Source organism: Carassius gibelio, chromosome B3 (assembly GCF_023724105.1).
Source record: "Carassius gibelio isolate Cgi1373 ecotype wild population from Czech Republic chromosome B3, carGib1.2-hapl.c, whole genome shotgun sequence".
Lineage (NCBI taxonomy): Eukaryota > Metazoa > Chordata > Actinopteri > Cypriniformes > Cyprinidae > Carassius > Carassius gibelio.
The window spans coordinates 25,340,117-25,346,746 of record NC_068398.1 but is presented as its reverse complement, the minus strand read 5'-3'; positions in this window follow the sequence as shown (position 1 = coordinate 25,346,746).

Below are 6,630 nucleotides of genomic sequence, written 5' to 3'. Positions count from 1 at the left end.
ATTATCCTTTTTTCTAAGATACCTCATTTTAGCTAAATTCAAAGTCAGCACTGCATGCATCCTTAGTGGAGAAGGAAATCCCATTATGGACTGTGACGAGCTCAGTTAAAATAAAAGTCCAAAATGAAGGATGAGACGAGATAAATGTCGATTGTAAATTAACCTTCATTTCGTTCAATACTTCAAACTATTGATGAACAAACATTCCAGTGTAATTAAAAATTGATTATTTCACCCAATATGTGTATGATCTATTTTATGCTTATTAGAGAATTGTGCCGTTAGCTTAGCAATGTGCTAATGTCAAACTCCTTTAAAGTCTCTGGTGTGGGTGTTTGTGCTGAATTGATGCCTGTGCAAAGTGTTCAGATCAGGTGCTTGTGAGGTAATAGTGCTGCCTGTGTAGGTATAGTTGTATACATCAGTACCCACGTATACAGGAGAGAAAAACAGCATGAGGAGTTAGAGAGAGACATGAGTGGAGGAATCGGTGGCCTGAGGAACTGTCACATGTTTCTCTGAAGGACGGCTTCCCAATAAATGTCACTTCCCATCAGGCAGTAGGGCTGTCACTGTTTCTGACTATTACCAAAACTATGATGCTTTATTTCATAAAGGAGAGAGAGAGAGAAACAAAAGAGAGATTAATAAAAAAAGGGGGTGTCCTGAGGAGGATGGGGAGAAAATAACACAAAAGAAACAGGATGTGGCTGACAGATAGAAGAAGATGAGAGAGAGAAAGAAAGAAGGGTCACTGTGACTGTGTAGTCATTCTGCAGATGTTTATTCAAAGAGACACTGAGGGCCCTATCATACACCCGGCGCAATGTGACGCAAGGCGCAGTGCAAGTGTGTTTGCTAGTTTCAGTCCGACGCTGTTCGCATTTTCCCGTCCAACGCCACATGGTTTAATTAGCAAATGCAATTGTGCTCATTTGTGCGCCCATGGGCATGCTGGTCTAAAAAAGAGGTGTGTTCAGGCACATTGCTAGCGCAATGCCATTTTAAGGGGCAGAAAATAGACTGCTTGAAAATGTTCTGATACTCGGGGATTTTAACCTCCATATCGATGATGCTTCGTGTAATCTGGCATCTGAGTTTTTAACACTCACTGAAGCATTTCATTTTAAACAGCATGTCTCTGGTCCTACACATACAAAAGGCCACACTTTGGATCTTGTTTTCACTTTAGGCCTGAACATCGACCAGTTGAGTGTTACAGACATTAATGCGACAGACCACTGTTGTATATTTTTTAACTTGTCTTCCAATGTGGACTATCTTCCTTCCAAACCGATGTCACAAAGACGCATCATAAATGGATCCACAGCGGAGAAATTTTCAGAGTTATTTGAACCCAGTGTTTTTGATGGCTGTAGTGAGCCTGAATCTTTTATGCAGTCTTTTAATAAACACTGTTTGTCTGTTTTAAACATGGTTGCTCCGCTAAAAAGTAAACGCACCTTCCCTAAAAATCCCTGCCCTTGGATAAATGAGGAAATCTTATCTTGCAGGAGAAACTGTCGTAAAATAGAACGTTTGTGGAAATGCACAAGTTTGGAAGTCCACAGACTGCACCTTAAGGACCTCATCGTGTCACTAAATGATAAAATAAAACAGGCCAGATCTGCCTATTTCTCTAATCTTGTTGTTCTGAACAAGAAAAATCCTAAAGTCCTGTTTGACACAATATCAAGAATTGTCTCTCCTTCAGCTCCTCATGTACCAGTCCACTCAAAATCTGACTGCAACAGGTTTTTACATTCCTTTGTGAACAAGGTGCATGATATAAGAGCCTCTATAAACCCATCATCTGTCAACACATCTTGGGGTTTATCTCCTCAGAGCTCTTGGTCCACCTTCTCACCTGTCACTGAAGAGGACATTAAGGGTCTACTAAAAAAAGGTGAAACCATCATCAAGCCCTCTAGTTGTAATGCCAACTTCACTGCTTTTAAATGTATTTGATTTAGTTGGTCCATATGTTGTTAAACTGATCAACCTTTCTCTCTTAACTGGTTCTGTGCCCAGCTCTTTTAAACAAGCGGTCGTCAGCCCTATTCTGAAAAAGCCCAATTTGGATTCTTTTGAACCAAACAACTACAGGCCAATCTCTAAATTGCCTTTTTTATCTAAAATCTTGGAGAGAGTGGTGGCGGAGCAGCTGACTGCGTTTCTTAATGAAAATAATTTTATAGATAAATTTCAGTCAGGCTTCCGAAAATGTCATTCAACTGAGACTGCCCTGCTGAAGATTTCAAGTGACATTATGATGGCGGCTGACTCTGGGCAGTACTCTGTCTTGAACCTACTGGATTTATCGTCTGCTTTTGATACTCTGGACCATAATGTATTGTTAAAGCGTCTGCAAAATGAAACGGGTTTCTCTGGATCAGTTCTAAAGTGGTTTTCTTCCTACCTGAGTGACAGATCATTTTGTGTCTCTATTAACAATATTCTGTCTGAAGTGACCCCTCTGTCATATGGAGTTCCTCAAGGCTCAGTCCTAGGTCCTCTTTTGTTTTTATTGTACATTCGCCCTCTTGGTGAAATAATTCACAGTTTTAAAAATGTGTCTTATCACTTTTATGCTAATGACATTCAGTTGTACTGTTCTTTTAAAGACCCTGGCCCTTAAAGGGAATGGAAGATGAGTCTCTGATTGGTTTATTGTACGTTACGCCCAAAAAAACACCCATTACTCATTAAGAGAATAGGGACAACCCGGGTGCGCCAACCGTTTTTCCGTCGTTGATTTGGACACACCCTAAGTGAACGCCCTCAATGATAGCAACACATACACATGTTAAACCATGCTATTAACACCGTTTTACAGGAAGTTGTTGTTGTAACTCATACATACAATGCCCTATCAGCCCCAAACTGCAAAAGTTTAATAAAAGTGCTGGCCTGAACACATTTAAAGGGAAATATTCATTTATAATCATAGCGCCACCTGTTGGCAACAGGAAATGTCATGATTTACCTAATTCAAATATACCATATTCGATCTGCCTCAAACATCACATGTTTGATAAAAGTCCTGGCCTGTAGACAACTACATGCCAACATTTAGTTATAATCATAGCGCCACCAGCTGGCAGCAGGAATTTGGCACATATAAATGACTTTGAAATATTCCTCCTATATATACCACTTTTAATGCATATTGCCCACTGTTCGCTGTTTTCCTAAAGCCACCGGGTGGTGGTGAGCCCAGGGGCCCTTTCATTACTGCTTGCAGCTTTAATTAGATTTATTCTTTCACTTGTTTGTTTGTTCTTTCTTTCTGCTGTTAATTTCGCTAATTGCATTGCACTATCTAACATTTTTCCCTTCTGTTATTCAGGGATGTGCAGAGATCCTCAGGGGCTCAAATGTAAAAAAAGGTCACCTATGTGCAAAATAATTTCAATGTAACAGTTGATATAGTAAAATTGTCCTATATATTACTATTTATTTTACTATAGTAATATATATACAGAGAGGAAAATATTTATTTGATCCCCTGCTGATTTTGTAAGTTTGCCCACTTGCAAAGAAATGAAGGGCCTGCAATTTTTATGGTAGTTTTATTTTAATGGATAGAGACAGAATACCGACCAAAAAAATCAAGAAACTCATGGAAACACATTATTTAAAGGTTAGAGATTGATTAGCACTGATTAGAGGGAAAAAAGTATTTGATCCCCTACCAAGCAGCAAGAATTCTGTCTCCCACAGATTGGTTATGTGACCATGTGGAGCACAGATTAGTCCTGCCACTTTAAGAAGTTACTCCTAATATCAGTTCTTTAGGTGTATAAGACACAAACACAATCTGTATCTTCCATTCCAACCTCTCCCACCACCATGAGCAAAAAGTAAGAGCTGTCAAAGGATGTCAGAGACACGATTGTAGATCTGCACAAGGCTTGAATGGGCTACAAGACCATCAGCAAGAAGCTCAGTGAGAAGGAGACAATGTTGGTGTGATTATTCAGAAATGGAAGAAATACAAGATAACCATCAACTGGCCTCAGTCTGGATCTTGCCTCATGGGGTAAGGATGATCATGAGAAAGGTGAGGGATCAGCCCCAAACTACACGGGAGCAGTGTGTTAATGATCTTAAGGTAGTTGGGACCACAGTCACCAAGCAAACCACTGGTAACACGCTAAGCAGCAATGGACTCAAAGCCTGGAAAAACTTGGATGAGAACCTCCTTCCCGCAGCCAGAACACTGAAGATGGGTTATGGATGGGTCTTCCAGCACGACAGTGACCCAAAACATACCAGCAAGGCAACAAAGGAGTGACTCAAGAAGAATCACATTAAGGTCATGGAGTGTCCTAGTGTCTCCAGACCTCAGTCCTGTAGAAAATCTGTGGTGGGAGCTGAAACTTTGAGTTGCCAAACGACAGCCAAGAAGCCTTAAGGATTTAAAGAGGATCTGTAAAGAGGACTGGATCAAAATCCCTCCTGAGATGTATGCAAACCTGGTGACCGACTACAAGAACGTCTTACCTCTGTGCTTGTCAACAAGGGTTTCTGCACCAAGTACTAACTCATGTTTCGTTTGGGATCAAATACTTATTTCACTCACTGAAATGCAAATCAATTTCTAACCTTTAAATAATGTTTTTTTTTTGTTTGTTTTTTTGGTATTCTGTCTCTATACGTTAAAATAAACCTTCCATATAAAGTACAAAAAAAGACCCTTTTTTTTTTTTTTTTTTTTTTGTAAGTGGGCAAACTTATAAAATCAGCAGAGGATCAAATAAATGTTTTTCTCCACTGTGTGTGTGTACAAATATATACAGTGCCCTCCATAAGTATTGGAACAGTAAAGATAAAATTGCTGTGAAGTCAAGAAATCTGTAAATATGATTAAAAATGAATATGTGACAACAAAACTAAAGAATGTCACATTTTATTATTAGCATTTTGAGCACATAAATGTTTTACCAAATAAAACTTTTAGAGCACTTTTAGAGTTCATCCCACTATTTGGTGTGTGTCTAAGTATTGGAATAGTTGATCTTAAGGCAGATGTAAAAGATTAAAAGCTATTCTTTTGCTGCAGATCCCTTATTTGCAATCAGAGCAGTGTGTCTGCAACCCACAGACATCACCACACTCTTGGTCTTATCCTTTGAAATGCTTTTCCCAGCCTTTAGAATTAAGAGGGCCAGTTCCAGAAACAGCCACGCATGCCCATGCCATGACACCACCTCCACCAAGCTTTACAGCTGAGACTGTATGTTTAGGATCATTTGCTGTTCCCTTTTTATGGGGAATATAGGTTTGTTAAGATGCACAATTTATAACAAAGCAATGGCAACGACATCTCATAACAGATATAAGTAAAAATAAACAGGTATTTTCCAAGTTTTGATCCATTTGTCACTGTTTTGTACATGTTGTCATAATAATGCACTTTTGGTTAAAAAGGAACTAGAGCAGGGGCTCGGGCCCCCAAAGCACCCCCTCTTCACATGCCTGCTTTTATTTATTTGTTCTCTTTTGCTTTTGCTCTTTGCTCTTATATATAAAACTTGTATTTATTTATTATTTTTAATCAAATGAATACATTCTTGGTGTGCATTAGAGGTTTCTTTTAAAACAAATCTTCCCGACACCAAACTTTTGATAGGTAGTGAATTTCTTCCCATTTTTCAGTCTAATGAAGTCTATAGTACAACATGCTGTATACTGCAGGGGCTGCACATACTACAGAGTGATTCACTTACATACAAACATTCATTCATTATGGAGCACTATATACACACTCACCTATGCCTATAAACAAGCCCACCCATAAACAAGCACACACTCAATGGAAATCTCTTCAGTCAGATACAAAAAATTCACAGTATGTCTCTTTCCACGCATTCACTCACACACACACACACCTATGCTTCTTTTAGTCGAGTGAATAATTACTTTGCCAAAGGGCGCAGCTATGATCCCTGGCTGGTATTTAAAGTCCCGTCAGTGAATTTCAATCACTTCCTCTGATTCACAGCACCTCACTCTGAAGTGGAGATGTCCTTTACAGCTGCCCCACTGAGAGAGAACGAGATCTCTACTGCTGTCACAATGATCGACTTGCGGTGGCTGTTTTAGCTTTGTATGTCTGGAGGCATGAAGGTGTGGGGTGTGAGATCACAGCTCAACCTACCATAGGTTCAGTCTGACACAATATAAAGCTTGTCCAGGTGAATATAAAGGTGGATTGCTTTAAAATAGGTAAATGTTGTCAGGAGAGACACTTAAAAATGGATCATTCACATCCTGACAATTAAAAAATGATTTGTAAAGTATTTTGGCAGCAGTAAAGATTAATATATATATCATTATTATTATTATTCAAGTTAAAATAATAATACATGTAACTACTTTTGATCATTACTGCTGGGATTTACAATGATTTTACCATTCTAGGGCTTTTAAGCACCCCAGTGTGAATCATGCCAAAGAAACACCCTCCTTGTTGTAAATGAACTGTAATCTGTGTGTGGCCCCTCATTGCTGTTTTAGTTTACTTATTATTTTTTAATAACTAAATTGATTTCACATGTGTTGTCTTTTCAGCATCTGGACTAAGACAGAAATAAGCCCTATAGTTATTTGAAAGTTTCCGAGTTG